This window comes from Ciconia boyciana, chromosome 1 (genome assembly GCF_034638445.1).
Source record: "Ciconia boyciana chromosome 1, ASM3463844v1, whole genome shotgun sequence".
Classification (NCBI taxonomy): Eukaryota; Metazoa; Chordata; class Aves; order Ciconiiformes; family Ciconiidae; genus Ciconia; species Ciconia boyciana.
Window position 1 is genome coordinate 122,334,546 of NC_132934.1, and position 15,945 is coordinate 122,350,490.

Consider the following 15,945-nt stretch of genomic DNA (forward strand, 5'->3'; position numbering starts at 1 on the left):
CAATAGATAGCGAAGCATGTGGCTGAAGGGCGCAACAACTCAAAAGATGGCAGTCTGAAAAAAAATGACTGAAGGCAGATGTGAAAGAAGGGCTTGCTGGGGCACAGCATTAACAGAAGTTTATATGTAGAGAAGATAAGGATGCTGCTTAGAAGCTAAAGGGTCTTCCTGCAATTAGTCATCGGTACAAAGGACACTGACAAGAAATCCAAATTAGACCTTTGTTACTGTGACTTCAAGTGCTGGAATAAAGTAATTGCTCAAAGGCAGGAAGGTACAGGTTCTGAAGGAGTTTAAATAAAAGTTGGATAAGCCACAAAGAAAAATATGCATTTTCATTAAAAGCAGAGTGGAGGTAGGACCAAATTCTTTCTGGTCATTCTGGGAAGCTTCATGGAAGTATGGGCCAAAAGATGCAAATTTGAATGAAGCAAATTGAAATTTTTGAAATGGAATAGTAATGCATGTGGAAGACTGATACTGCATAGCCTGATCAGCATTTGCAACACAAGTGGTGTTCCAGTCTGAAAATCATTGCAGGAAAGCGAACTTACTCATTTTGTTGATGCAGAAAACAAAGACTGAGCACTCAGTGTATTACAAGTAAAACTTGTCTCTTAGATATTTTGGAATTCCCTGAAACATTTACAAATATGCTTTATTTCACATAAGTGTTCACAGCCCCAGTTGTAGTCAATAGGACTGTTTGCAAGCACAAGTGCTTGCTGCGTTGTGCCCTAGTACAGTACAATTGAAACTTAACAGCAAGTCCAGTTCTGAGGAAGTAAGCTGAATGTTCTTCTGTCTGACTCCAAAAGATTTTTAAAATGCATCTGCTTTAAAAATGGAACGGTAATTTTAGCAACGTTTCACTACTTTGACAATAGTTACACCCAATGAAGGGAGTCTAGTTGCTAGACATAGATGTCACCCCCTGGAATTCCTCAGTTAGTTTGAGCTGATTCAAAGATGACATGACCCATCACAGGACAAGGACAGTCCTGTTGGTACCACTGTGTGTCCTGCCATGTTCTTTCTGTACGTACTCTTTTGGGATGTAAATCTCACCTCCCCCTTGCTGCTCCTTACTGAGATGACAAAAGCTTTCTGCTAGAACTTCTGCCACATACAGACAGATTAACTTCCCTTTGCTTCTTCCTCCTGCACTCCCCGACTTCCCTTCAAATTCACTATTGTGATCCAGGTGCTAGAAGCAGAAATCCCTGGCAAAGGCTGAGAAGATCTTGTTACCAGAGAACAGGTACTGCTGCTTAGCTTTGCCTTGCAGTGTACATGCCCAATAAGGTTTGTGCGTTAGAGGATATACTTTCTTTGCCTCAGTTGCTCACTGTTCATCTGCCTCCCACCTAGGCTTGCCACTGCAGTTTAAACTCACTAAACCAGCAGAAGCTAAAGTCTGCAAATAAAAGAGTGATTTCCTGCTCGTGTAGTGAACTGAACTGGCTCACTGAGCAGTTTGATGAGTGCTAGAGCTAGCACGAGGGACAATCAGGACTGCTCCAGCTGTAGCTTGGAGCGAGGGTGATGAAGGAGTGGGACAGCCCCTTTCAATAGCAGCCTGCTGCTAAATCAGCTCAGTCACCTGGTGGGAACCTGCTGTGACTCTTGACCTAGCCCAAGTCATCAAGGGAACTAAAACTGCAGTGTACCCTGCAATGAGCTCTGACAAAGTAGAAGTTCCTGGTGATTTTCATTCATTACTGAAAGCAGCCTGTAACGTGTGTTCACAGAGTATATGCTTTACATAATAAGCAGAACAAAATGGCATTAATTTTTGCTTTAATGTTTTTGTTAAAGCCTTCAGCTAAAATATGTTGAAATACGTTTTTCCTGAGGAATTAAAATCTGTTTTCACTATTTGAAATGCACTGGGTTCTCACTCCTTATCTTATGAAGACCCCATTCACTTTAGATTTCCCTTTGCTCTAGCTTGCAGTGCATGGTGTACTGCTGAGAGCAAGAAACATTTTCCAGACTGTGGCTTTAACTTAGACACCCTGTAAGTCAGTTGTTCTGCTGAAGTCTGCTGACCCTGGGATCCATGTTTCATGGACAAGTAACTTGACCTGGAGATGCTATTAGAAAACAAAACAAAACAGCTGATCCCATGTTGGAAATATGCCTTTGTACATGACAAGCAGAAATCTTATGATGCCTCTAGCAAAAGTAGATGCCTAAAATAACTAATTAGGAGTACAAGCTGAAAGAGAAAACACAGACTTCTGCTTTGTGGCTTGTGGAATCGGTATGGCGCTGGTAGTGGTTGGCTGGGTAGAGAGTGCTTGACTAGTAATATCTTTTCTCAGTTTTGTGAGGCAGTAGTCCTAGAACCAGGACTATGCCTTACATGTCATGGAACTATTGAAAAATAAACCCACTCCTATCTTGCTCTTCATTTTCTCAGCAGTCCTCTGTACCACGGCTGCCCCTTACACTGGGGACAGCAGAATCCATCCCCACCAGAACTTTATGACCCTCTGTCTCTTTCAGCGTCCCATTTCCCTCCTGTGCTCAGCCTGGCTGTGCACGTGCCGACAAGACCGGCACCATGACACACCAGAGCAGGAGGGTGCTGTGCCTGCACCGTACCGTGATGTGCCAGGGGAAGGGTACCTGTGCTTTGCATAGTAGTAGCAGCTGGTCTTTTCACATGTTTCTTCCTTCTATAGGTATCTAAGAATGAATCGAGAAATGAAACAAAATGTCTTTTTGTGTGTGAGTTCATGAGACGTCAATGAGCTTGTAATTAATCCAATGTCAAAGAGCCAGAATTCCATCTACATTAGAGGTGTTGGCAGTATTGCAACTGATTATCTGAGAAGTGGGATATCTTCCCCTGGTGTCAATGTAGCCAAACCATTGTTTGAAGGAAGAGATGCTGCAGTGCATCTGCCTAACGGAAGGGCAGCAGTGTGGACAGAGCCTACAGACACTCCAGGCAACATTGCGTGGACATGTCACAGTGAGGATAAAAGGCTCCTTCTTAGCAACTGTATTACTTAGCTTCCTCAAGTGGCTTCACCTGGCGTACAAGGCCACACTTAGAAGGAAGAAGGGGACCTGGGACAGAAACTAGGGAGTGCAAGAAGAGAGGGAGAGGGAAGAAGACCCTTTCAAGTTAATGTTGACAACACAGCTAGAAAGGTGGGAGGAAAGACAGGAGCCAGGAAAGTAAAGGAAACATGAAGGAAAGGGTCTCCAGGGAAAAGCAGGAATCAAAGGCAGAAGTCCATGTAACTACTCATTATTGCATATTTTATTTTGCCCAATCTAAATGAGGACATTTGCAGGACTTGGGAGAGAGAAACACAGCTTGGACATGTTCCCTGGCTTTCTACATACTTTCCACTGCTACAGGGTTGTTCAGGTTAGTGGCTTACTGCAGGTTACTCCCCACCCCCAACTTGCTTAGATCTAATGGGCTAAATGCCGCCACAAACCCTCCTCTGTTTTGGTCTGCCTTCTTAAGTCCAGTGTCATCACCGGGTACCAACTAACACATGGTGAGGAGAAAATGGTGCCACCCAGATTTGGTTTGGAGATGAAGAGGTGGGGAAAAAAAGTAAGGCGGTAGGGAAGCAGCCAGTTTTAAGAGAGGCAGAGCGAGGAGGACAGGGGAAGAAAAAATGGTTGTGAAACAAAAGACTGCAATGCTTGGATATAGAAAAAAGAGATTAAAACAAACACAGAAACACATCCTGGGAGTCAGTACATAAAGTACTTAATGCATTCACTGGAAAATAGCACCTTCTTGTTGCAAGCGCCTAGAACTCTGTGTTAATTAAAGAGGTACCTGGAGTTCCAGGCCAGTGCACAGGACTTGGTTTCTCAGGTTAAAGGGATTTTGCCAACAGTGCATGTGGAGGGATAATTAGTAACCCACAGCCAGCAAGCCCTTTGAATACTTTTACCAGCTCTCTGCTTGACCCCTCTTGGAACAAGGCACAAGCGTGAGCAAAGAGAAGCAATTTAAGATGTAACATCAAAAAAATAATCGTAGAAGGCAACTCATGTACATTAGAACAGAACTGTAGCTAGTAATCTAATTTAATCTACTTCCATGCCTATACTTTGCTAATCACCATGGTTATATAAGCAGATCTTATCAAAGATCCTTAACTATAGCAACCCCAGTAAATGCTACACAGCACAGAGACGAGTGAGGTCTTCGTAGCCATAGTTGCCATATGGGTCTGGGGGAGGAGTGTGTCTGGTGCAAACTGGTTGTGGCTTTGTTTCACGTGTTGGAGCGACATACACTGGCATGAAGGACTGAGTGCATGGGGATGGACCCTCTCTCCAGGTCACTCACAGTTGAGTGCTAATCACCATCAGTGGTGTAAGGGCACTGCTTTGGTGCTGTGGGTATAAATTTAACCAGTCTGGTATGAGGGGCAGTCAGTGGGGTAGGATGAATGGCAAGGAAGAGGAGAGAAAATGCTGAGTTGAAGAACAGTATTAGAGAAGCAACAGTGCAGACACTGCAGAGCATGGATGAGAGATTTGGGTGTCTTATGGAAACTTTTCCTTGGAGAGTTTTTGAGATCCAACCTGTGATTAGGAGCACTGCTGATTTGTTAACTGTTGCTATTAGAGAGTGCCTTACAATTGAAAATCAGGAAAATTAATAAAGCTGCAGGACATTTTAAGTTCAACGCATTATTTGATGTTGTGTTTAGCACTTTGGTCCGGCAAGCTGCTGTGTGGTCTGGGCTCAAGACCATCATTATGTTGGTTCCTTTATATAAAGGGCCCTCTCTCCCTGCTCAGAGGAGCTTACAAGCTAGACAAAAATGCCATCCTCCTCCCTTTACAGAGGAGACATAGAAATCAGGTGATTTTCCCAACAGCAAGATGGACAGGAGACGTTCAGAGTCAGGATTAGAATTTAGGAACAGCCTTGGTGGTTCAGACAGAGGGTTCACCAAGCCCAGGCTCACAGGGAGGGAGGTCTTACATCCAGCCCCTCCACGTCCAAACAGTGCTGTGAAGGCACCTCTCCACACTCATGCTGCACTTATTCCGTCTCCTCACTCACACACGAAGTGGTGGGACATCTTAGCTGGCAGTGAGGCTGAAGCACCCCGGCAGGGGGTGCAGACCTGGTCTCACGGGTGGGGGGGCAGAAGGGGGAACATTCTGCACACAGCAGTGCGCAGTGGTGTGTTTGTGGCCTTCCCTCATTCATGCCAAGAGGGAGACCTCAGCGCACAAGTATGTCCAGTGCCCGAGGCTGCAGCCCCACTTCTGGCTCCTCCACAACCACTTTTTGAGGCTTGATTTTTTGGACCCCATTGTTTACACTCTCCTTATGCGGCTGCAAATCACTTGATTTCTCTCTGTTTTCTTTCACCATAGTCCTCTAGCCCCCCTTGCTAGGCAGGGATTCAAGTTTTGTTCAGGACGTGTGCTAGCCTGACCCTGAAGAGAAGTCAGTAGAGACAGTAGTGGTACTTGACCTGGCAGGAGAGCACTAAGACCATGAAGGTGGTTTTCCCAAGGTGAGCCTCCTCCTTTGCCCTCTGGCTGTGCCGACCCCTGTGCTTTCCCCAAGGCGGCATCACTGTGCTGTGGCTGTGAGGGGATGGCATCCCTGTTGTTCCCCAGAAAAAGAAGGAGAAAAACCTTTTTTCTTCCACTCTCAGTGCCTGCCTCTGTGAGTGTAATCCTGGCTGTCCTGTCTCAGACCTCCTTTCCCAGCCTTGTGAAGTGCTGCCCCAGGGCTGTCCATGATCCACCTCACCCCTGTTGCATGTCCCAGGGGCCAAAAGGATTGACTGGAAAGTTATCAAAGTCCATCTGACAAGCAAATCCAGCTGCTCCTTTGAGAGAAATTCGTCTCTGTGCTGTCCTGGGCAGTTTGGATGGAGCATTCTGTGGGAGAAACTGATCTCTTTGGACCCTTCTGAGTACTCTTGGAAATCTTCTCCAGGTATTGCTTGCTTGCTGCCCCCAGATGCTTTGCAGCAGTCAGAGGACTGGGAGGACAGCAAGGCAGTGAAAAGAGAGTTTGGTGGAAACCTTGGCAAATTTGGAGGGACCCCCGCCAGTCACACTGCTGTGTTCTGTGATGGGGAACCCATCATGACAGTTGTCTGATCTGGCCTTGGCCGGAGCACCGGGGGCCCTCCCAGCTGCGTCGCTGTTGGAAGCAGTCCCCGGGGGTGAGGTGCTGGGCGTGCAGCAGCAGCTTGCTGATAAGGCTACGGGGACTGATTCATATGTGTTCAGAGGCTGCTTCCAGCTCAATGCGGGTGACTGTGCACATGGAGGTGCCAGCAGCAGCGGTTAAACGTCTGCAGGTCCTCCCGCCAGCAGCTGTTGCAGCATGGTGGTGGAGCACAGGCTGATGCAGGCTTTTCCGTGACTGCATGGTTATCAGGAGGGATGGGTCAGTCTGCATTGAAAATGCTGAGAATCCCCTGTCTGAGGACACGCTGCTTTCTGGCAGGAGGCAGCAGATCGCTAGTGGGTGTGTGTACCTGGTGAAAGAAGAGGCATATCCCCGAGAGAGAGGAAGAGCAGGGTACGCATACATGAGCTGCCCTGTCTCCACAGGTACGCTCCTAGCCTCCAACTTCTTTCGGCTCAGGGGACCTCCTGGGCTTTTAGTGGTTCATCAGTTTGGTACCCCTTATTATATCTCTCCTCCAAGGACTTGTCTAGTGCCCCTTGAGCCCATGCAAGTTCTTTGCCTATGCTGTCCTCCGCAAAGCAGCTTGCAGATCTGCTATCCCCATTGCATCATTTTGTTTGTTTTCAGCCTGGCTCCAGCTGGCTCCATTTGGTTATGGTTTCCTGATACAGCAGGAGCTTAGCTAACATTAGCTCAGCCATGGTGGAAGGGGCAGGTTTCCCTCACCCCTCCCAGTGCTTATGTTGTTCCATCTCTCATACTTGCCTGACTGCATGGTAAGCGGATTGAACTTGCTCAAATGGCTGGGTTAATAAGCTGCATCATTTTATCTTGCAATCAGAATTTGCAAGGGGAAACGAAGATGCACTGCACGGATGGGAGCACAAGGCGGGAGGAGGGAGGGAAAGCAGGAAGGATAGAGTAGAAGGAGGAATACGGGGTGTAAGGCTTCTCCCTTTCTGCAGCAGCAAAGTTGTTCAGCTCAAGCCTGTCATGGGACTGTACCCTCACAGTGGAGCTTTTTTATCAGCAAATATTAGACCTAAAAATAGCAGGTATTTCTGCCAGTGAACTAGAGCAGGAATATCAGAGCAAGCTGTTGTAGGTGGGGGGGGAACCTCCTGCACATTCCCTCTGCTGTCTGCAGTTGAACTCTGCTCACAGCTCCACGTTCACAAAAAAAGGAGCGTGTCAGATTTATCCTGAAATACATTTACAGAAGATGTTTTGTTTAGGAAAAGAGCCCAGTTATAACAGCCTGCAGAAAGGCAAGGCACAATACACCTACAACAAGCTTCTTGCTCCTTCCCTGTGTCAGACAAACCTCCCACCAAATCTGGCGGGAGTTCTCCTGGGCCAGATGTGGGTAAGAAGTGCAGGTGAACAGGCTGTTCCCGTTACCCTGTGGCACATGTACTCATGAGGGCTCTAGAGCTTTTCTGCATCACTGTGCCCTGTGGTCTAGTAAAGAAGCAGACTGACGTGCAGTGACAGGCACCTCCTGACAGCAGACATGCTGTTCTCGGTTTGCTTTCCATGACCCCCACCCGAAATAATCCCCTGACTCCGAAGGGCCTGGGGATGACCTGGGTGAAAGCCACGGCTCTAAATGATGGATGCAGAAACTCCCGTGAGCCTTCATTTGCTTTGCTGGGGCTCCCTCCGGTGGCCTTCAGCTGGAAGGGCTCACCCAACGCAGCACTACAAATCCTTGGCAGAAATTGAGCTGGACATAACCCAGGGCAGTGTTTCCCACGATGAACCTGCTGATGGCATGAGGCGCTCGTGATGGGCGTCGAGGGGCCGCAGAGCATGCTGCGTGGCCCAGCGCAGAGTGGCGAGTGACCCCTGCACTCCAGAAGCAGGAGAGTCACTTCAGCAAGGTGGTGGGCCCAGGCTCCCCTCCTGTGAGCCCCAGCAGCCTGGGCAGGAGACCCGGACTGCCCCAGTATTTGCACTTTAAGCGTGCAATTTGCTCCTTGGGAGTCTGCCTCTCCCTCTTCTGCAGCGTGGCTCTCCCTGATACGGCTGCAACATGGGTGCTGCTGCCCTGTCCTCCCCTGGGACCCTGCCTGAGCAGCAGGGACCCCCAGCAATGCACTGCGCACAGGGGAGCTCTCTGCTGGCGTGTGAAACAAGGCACCATGGGTTGTGCTACCTGCGTTCACCTGAGTACATAGATGCTGGGTGATGCTGGGGGAGCCTGATGTATTGTTTGGCAGGTGTGGAGATCTTCTGGGGACAGAAGATGCCTGTGAGGGGACTTGAATGTGGGATCCACTTTGGGGGAGGGTGGGATAACTTGGGAAAGGCTGCCTGACCCTATACCAGCATGGGAGCACTTAGGAAAGTGTTACCAGACCAGCTGGAGTTGTGAGGTGACATCTCTGGGGAAACTCCTGGTGCAGAGAGAGGAGCAGGACGGTTGCAGGGAGGCCCTGAGGGGGGATGGGTACATGGCACCTCAGGAGCTCATGGGAGGAAAACAGGAGCCCCTTGCCTTGTGCGGTATGCCTGGCCTAAAGAGGCTGTGGTATGTAAGTTCTGCTTTCCCGGCTCCTTGCAGAGTCCTGCGGCAGCAGACAGGCCCTCCGGAGGCTGGTGGGCTGCAATGAAGCCTGCTTGCAACCCCTCTCGCTTCGCCAGGGGGCCAGAGCTGCGCAAGGGAGGCTGCGGTTTTGCTATGGGGTTTTGCTCAGCTCCCAGGGGTTCGCTCTGCCCTACACAGCTGTGCTGTCCAGGTATCCATGCTGTGGTGTGCTCATCCTGCCTTCACACAAATCGTTCTCCGACATAAGCAAGAGGTGGGGGCCATCCCTGGTCAGGCTGTCCCTGTCCACTGTGAATACACAGGTACATAACAGGGACGGCAGACAAGCCTGCATGTGGGACTGCGTTTCTGGCCTTTGTCAGAGAGCCTTAGTTACCACAGGTAAAGAGGCAGAGGAGGAGATTCACCCTGCAAAAGCAATTGCAGTAGAAACCTGCCAGCAAGCAGGCTCTGAGGGGTAGCATGAGGTGAAGCCCAAGCCCAAGCTATCATTTCTCCACTGCCAACGTCACCCTGCAGAGGCCAGGTAAGCTGCCACGGGTCTGCTGATCCATGCTGAAATCAGGCTCCACTCTCTGCATCACATAGGTGCCCTGGAAAATTTTAGCCAAAGTCAAGCTGCTTATTTTCAAAGCAAGAAGCTCTAATCCTGGGAAAATAATATTTTCCATTTATGACTTGCAGAATGGCTGATGCAGATCTAATCGATCTGTTTAGTCAGTCCTGTGAACAAGCATCAAAGCTGTTGGCTTTGACGCAGCTGAAGAGCTGTGTTGCCTCGTGTGAATTCTTCTTGTTGTTTTAGCCCTTAATTTCAGGGCAGTAACTGCAACAACAGGCTTCTTTGCTACCACCTGACTAAGGAACTGATGAGGCTTAGAAAAAAAGGTCAGTATTGTTAATGCTAAGTTATTTGCTATCTTAAAGCATTTCCATGGAGCTTAGCAAGAAATAAATGTTCACAACATCCAGCAGAACTGCTTTTTTTCAGAGCAGGGGCCAAGATTGCTAGTATTTACAGTGCTAGTTTTAGCACTGTAAAGTAGCTCTAACTGAAGTAACACTAGCTCAGTAAGAAACACTAGGGGTGTAAATCTGCAGCAGGAAACCTATGCAACACTGGATAGCTGTTGAAATGTCCTTTGGGTGTAGCGCAACCAAGGCCCTGGAAAGGACCTACCTTCCTCATCTGGCTTAGCAAAAGACAAAGGGAGTTTCCCAGAAGTCCAGTTTTAGAGTTAGTTTTCAGAGCTGAGCAATACTGAATGCTGGAGTAATACTAGACAACTATTTTCCACAAGATTAAAATCTACTTAAAACAACCACATCAAGAGCGTTAGTTTCTTCTAACTTTGTTGGTACGAGGTAGTGAGAGAGCTGGAAGGTGACAGTGTCATGAAGGGGGACCCTGAGCTCTGCTAGGACAGGGCAGCTGAAGCCACAGCATAGCTCAGTAGCTCGGCGACTGGCATGAGGCTGCTCAGGCATTTAGCTGATCCTAAATTAAAGAGGCTCCCCTGGCCCTTCACTGATGCTGCTGAAAGGTTTTTTACCATTGCGCCTCCTGTCACTTGGAACAGCTTTCCTGTAGGCTCTGGCACTCATTAGGCTCAGATGTACGCTGCTGATTTCAGTTCTAGATCTAGCCTGTATTGCCTCTTGTTGTATTGAATGGCTGAAAGCTTCCCTGTGACCTGGCGGAGGAGCCCGGGCAGCTGCCAGCAGTGGGCTGGCAGGTGCAAAGGGACCTGGGGGTTCCTCGCCTCAGCTGCCCACACCTTGCTCCTCCCCAGCTCCCAGCCTGCAAACACGCTCCAGCCTGATCTCAGAGAGACTGCAAGGGTGGGCCGGGAACAGCGGTCAGGAGACTTTACAGCCGTGGCGTTGCAGTCTCAATGAGCTGGTCGTACAGGTCCCAGTGATTTTCCAGGTCTCATCTATGACAAAAAAGGCCTGAATTGTATTCCTTTACTCTCCTCAATAAAGCAAGAGAGAAAATTACTGCTCATACTTGAAGATGCACTTAGATTGGAGGGAGCCTGCAACAAGGGGCTCCCAGGCTCCACCTGACTCCTTGGCTCTGCCTGGGACTCCTCCGTGGGCCTGACACACCTCGAGGGAAGAGGTTATTATCCAGAGGTTGAAGGTGGCTGGCTGTAACCCGACCTGACATGGGACATCTGAAATTATTTGAAAATGGCTGAATTGTTGGCCCGAGAAGTGCACGCACTCGCTACAGTTTTTGAAAGAACAGTGTGAAAAAAGTTCTTTTGAAGCAAGTGGCATTTGTGGTGTGTAATCAGGGTGTTCACCGCCTTGAAATGGACGTTGAGGGACGCACCTCCACGGGATGAAGAGGGATTGCTGGTCTACCTTTGTAACAGTCATTAAAACAGACCACTTTCATCTTTGCAATGGCTGAACAGCAGCGGATACCCATCCAAGCCCGTTTCTGTGCACTTTTCCACACATGCTCTCTCTGCCCTTTGTCTCTCTCAACAAATCGGCAGCTACAATGAACACCCTAAGGCAAGATACATGGCACTTTAATCAGTATGCCAATGCCTACAAAAGAGCCTGCTTGTTTTCTTCCCCATATAAACTGCTTTCCTAAGCAGTTGTCTTCACTGGAATGTCATGGGAATTTTGCTGCACTGTGTTTCTAGACCAGAAGTGGTTTTAAAGTCACAGCTGCAAAAAATGTCCTGTTAGCAGTGCTTGGTTATTGAGCAGGTATATTGATGCAAGCTCATTAACAGCTGCTATTGACTTACATATTCTACTAAACAGCTGGATTAACAAGGCCAAATCGTACAGTTGTCATTCCTCAGTCTGTTTTGATGTGGTAGATACTGTGTGTCTGGTCCTGAGCACTCCTACAGTCCAGCTAAAAGTTGGGGAAGAAAAAGAAATTACTGCTCAGTTCATCTTTCCTGGTGATTCCCCATCCTCAGTCTATCGCTAGCTGCGAGCAATCGAGCACAGAGTGCCATCTCCAGCACGTATCACTGGGTGGGGGTGGAGCAGGCTTGCAAATATGGCTCACTATTAGGGGGCGATGGTGTGCCAGTCCCTCTTCCAGCACCGAGTCCCTGGGGCATTGCCCTGAAGCGCGCTCCCTGCCTGCAGACAGTAGAAGGCCCTGCAGCAACGAAGAGCTGACGGGCTGCAGTGAGGTCCCCTCCTGTCTCTGCCCCCTTCATGCAAAGGCATGATGCTGGATGTAGCGTGGGGTGTCTGTGCCGCTTCTGGGCTAGTGGAGGACTTGGTGCAAAGGTCAGGAGATGCCACATGTGGGAGAACAGGAGCCTCCCTGGCTGTGGATGCAGCGATGATGCTTAGAGAGCTGAAGAGGGCTCAAGCTATTTCAGCTCTGGATTTGGTACAACGTAGGGCGTTTAGACTGAGGGTCACATAACATGGCTTTGCTCTGGAGTCGAGCTTCCCTTCGCAGTTGGAAGGGTTTAGCTTTGGCTGTTTGTGCCAGGGAAATGTGCTCAGCTTGAGAAGTAAGCATGCAGGGGCAAGTTAAAACCAGTGCTTACCTCCAAAGACTACTGTTGTCTGGAAGTTAGTAAGCAAAAGAGGTGTGAAACTAGGCAGCAGCACCTGTGAAACCTCAGCTCTTTCCTTTGCACCTTCTTTTGTTTGGCTGGTAACACCGCTTCCCTCCCCTTGCCGATCTGTGCCATAGGCCAGGTATTAGAAGAATATGGCACATTGCCTGGGGGCTGCTTGGGAAAATCTAGCTGTCTGTGGCCCAGCATGAGCTGGAAGATGAACACTTTGAAAATCAGATCCTGGTTTAAGGGTGAAAATGAAAGCTAAACTCATTTGAAAATGAGCACCTACGTTTGTCCCTTATGTGGAGAATAATGTTGATAGAACAAGCTGATGGGATGGATGAGATTCCTGACTAACTCAGGTCATCTTGTAGGCAGTTTGGGTGTTGCTGCTTTTCAGAGGTTCAAAAAAGTCTTTTACATGTGACTGGGAATGGTGACAACGACCCTGCTCAACCCCTTCCAGAGTTGCACAAATTTTCAGACCCTAGTGCTTTGTAAAGGCAAAGTCAGCTCTGCAGTGTGGCAACCTATGGGAATAGATGCTAAATGGATGTGGAGCATATTGTCATCTCAGCTGAAGACTGCACGTTGCTTCTGATATGCTGTGAACACACTGGAAAAATTGCCTGCACTACAGTTTATGGAGATAAAAAGCACTTGCCAACTGCGGTAAGCCTGAAGCGGCCATGTCAAAACCTTTGCAATAACATTTACTGAAGAAAGGCAGGTTTTTTCAGGGCAACATCTCCTGCTTTGCACGAAGACACTTATTACATGGTATTACAAGGGTTGCACTTTTACTTACATGGCCTGAAATTCTCAGGCTCTGGGAATCCCAAAGGGAGGGGAATGGTTTTCAGGTAGGCTGTCCTAATTTTCTCAAAGATATATGCCAATCTTTTTTCATGCTTTTATTGATTACAGCAGGTATTCTCTATGCTGATTGTTTACGTCTTCTAACAAGCTGGATCCCTGCAGGTCAAGATAACCTAGCCACCTGGACCAGGGCAGGGGGTTGAAATGAAGTGGCACAGCCACAGCAGTGCACAGTGGCTGAAGGACTGTCCCGTTCACAGTTGCAGCCTCTTGAAACTCTTGTCTTCAGAAAAGAGAAACCCCCACATTCCAGAAGAAGGTAGTGCAAGAGAGGAGGAGCAGAGTTCACAGGGACTGGCATGGTGGCTGGTGTTAGGGGTGTGGGTTGGAAGAGCAGGGGGAAGGGTGCTGTGTGCCAGGCTGAGTTGTGAGGCTCTTGGGAATACTTTTCCCATCAGGAAACATCCCTTTGCCCTCTGTGGATGCTTTCTTTACACCTCTTCTCGGGGGTGCACAGTGGGCAATAAGCAGGTCCAGTACTATAGCCAATGTGGTTGTGCCTGGTTCCCTTTTTTCCCTTTCCAGGGTAATTAGTACCAATGTCTGAATGTCTCCTTGCAGGTAAGACCTTCCCAGCGGGGAAATACTGCCCATCCTAGAGAGGAGCAGAGCTGATGGAGCCCCCAGGACCACATTTTGTTACCAGAGGGAAGATTTAGTGTCTGCCCTCTTTCTCTTACTCCTCTTACCTTCAGGTCATCCCTGGGGCGGGAGCCAGCTTCCAGCATAGGCTGGGACACTGAAAAAGGATGGCCACAACAGGGCCATAAAAGCAGTCAAATCTTCATGCCCTTCAGAGGATGACGACCTGCTTTTTGCTGGAGTGTTGTGAAGAGCAAGCAGCTCTTTGGAAGTAACAACTTTTTTAGGTACCCTGAACAGGACTGTAAAGCAACACAGGCCCAGAGGAAGACTGAACAGCATTTGCAGAAGGTTTTAATCACTCAGGAGCACAGAAATACACAGAGGTATCCCGGTGAATAAAACTGGGGAGTCAGAGGGGAGAGCCAGACAAGACTTCAGCGTGAGAAAGGAAGGTTGGACACACTCAGTCAGTGGCAAAACAGTGCGTAGCACCAGAAGAGAGTCACTTCTTGGGTAGCTCAGTGAGGCTGTAGAGCATTCCTCTTGTCATGCAGTAGGTGGAGAAAGAACACCAAGCGTTAGGCAACATTACTTAGTGCAAATTTCTATTTGCTCATCTGCCCGAATGCTATCAGAAGCCTCCAGAACCGCTCTCCTACATCCACAGCTGCTCATAAAGTGCATTACTTAAACCTTTATGACTGAGAGCATCCTCACTGGGTCACTGAAAAGCTCCTTTGTGATCTACAGGTCATTGTGTCACCCTTGTAACTGAGAAATGTTATGCAAGGACTTTTGTTTCTGCATGCTGTGAGTTTAGCTTTGGGGCCCTGCATTTAAAAATGATTGCTCTAAATTTCCCTCCTATTATTGCACCCACAGCTGAAACTCCCCTCCTCTGCACTGCTCTTCCCAGCTGTAACATACAAAATTCCTTTATTTCTTTTACTCAACAGCTCCAGCGGGGAATTTTCTGTTTACTTGTTTTCCCTCACCGTATTTGGTCCCCCGGCTATGACCTTTTGACAAAATGCATAAAGCATCTAGGGAGAAAAAAAAAGAAAGGGAAAAGAGGGGTTGTTTTAGACTGGAGATGCTGTGACAATCTATCATTTAACCTTAATTATACACAGCAGAGCCATGGTCATTGGTGTTGCATCAATTACCTGAAGTCTCTTCCCATCTGCTGTGCCTGAGTGTAACACTTTCCTATGGGTTAAAGCCTGGGAAATGTGATGCTCTTCAGCTTGATTATCCCTTAGTTTGCAGTCTTCTCCCCAGGAGTGTGCTCCAGTCCCCGGCCTGTGTGCTCTATTTACCTTGCAAAATCGTAAGAGACATCAAGGGGATCACTGGCTCATACTGACTCCTTCCCCTCCTCCAGTGATGCAAAGCAGCCATAAACCTGTGGTGCGTAACAGCTGAGAAGAACTGCTGAGAGCGGGCCTTGGCGTTGTTACTGCACGCACACAGTGACGCATGCAGAGCCGGTCTCAGCTTTTTGTTTGCCAGCCTATCACGCTAATCTTTTTGCCGCTAACCTCCACCACCCTCATACTAATGCTCATCCTCACATGAGTGCACATAAACCCAGCAAGAGGATTTGGGAGCAGCTTAGACAAACGGTTCATTAGGGTCTTTCTCTGCCAAGTGATTTTTTTTCTAAGATTCCCATCACCGAGCTACTGTAAAAATAAATCCTCCAAGTCACCAGACAGCTGCCACCGTAACAGACTCGTCTGGCATCTAGGCGATGGGAATCGTTATCCCATCAAGAGCTAGCTTTTTTGCTCTCGGTTAGGCTGCTGGATGAACAGAGTGGATCTCTTTGAGCCACATGAAAGCTGTGATTATTTTGTGTTTCTCCTCAGCACAGGGAGATTTGCAGGTCCTATGGCGCTGCACAGGTACTTCTCTGAACCCGGTGGAGGTTCAGAGAGGTGCACCCCTGTGGTTGCCTGTTAAAAGATGTGCTCCCTGCAGTAGTATCTGGATGCTGTTTGCATTGTGCAATCGTGGTAAGTTATCTAGGTTAACTTTAAATAACCTAATTATACAGGTAGCCTGTGTACACGCTACCTGGTGGAGAATCATGTTGGTTTCAGCCCTTGTAGTACCAACAGGTCTCTCAATGCCTCTCACTCTCTAACCTGTATCGATAATATGATTTGCCTGCCCAAACCCCCTTTCATTAGTGTCCCTTTTAGATC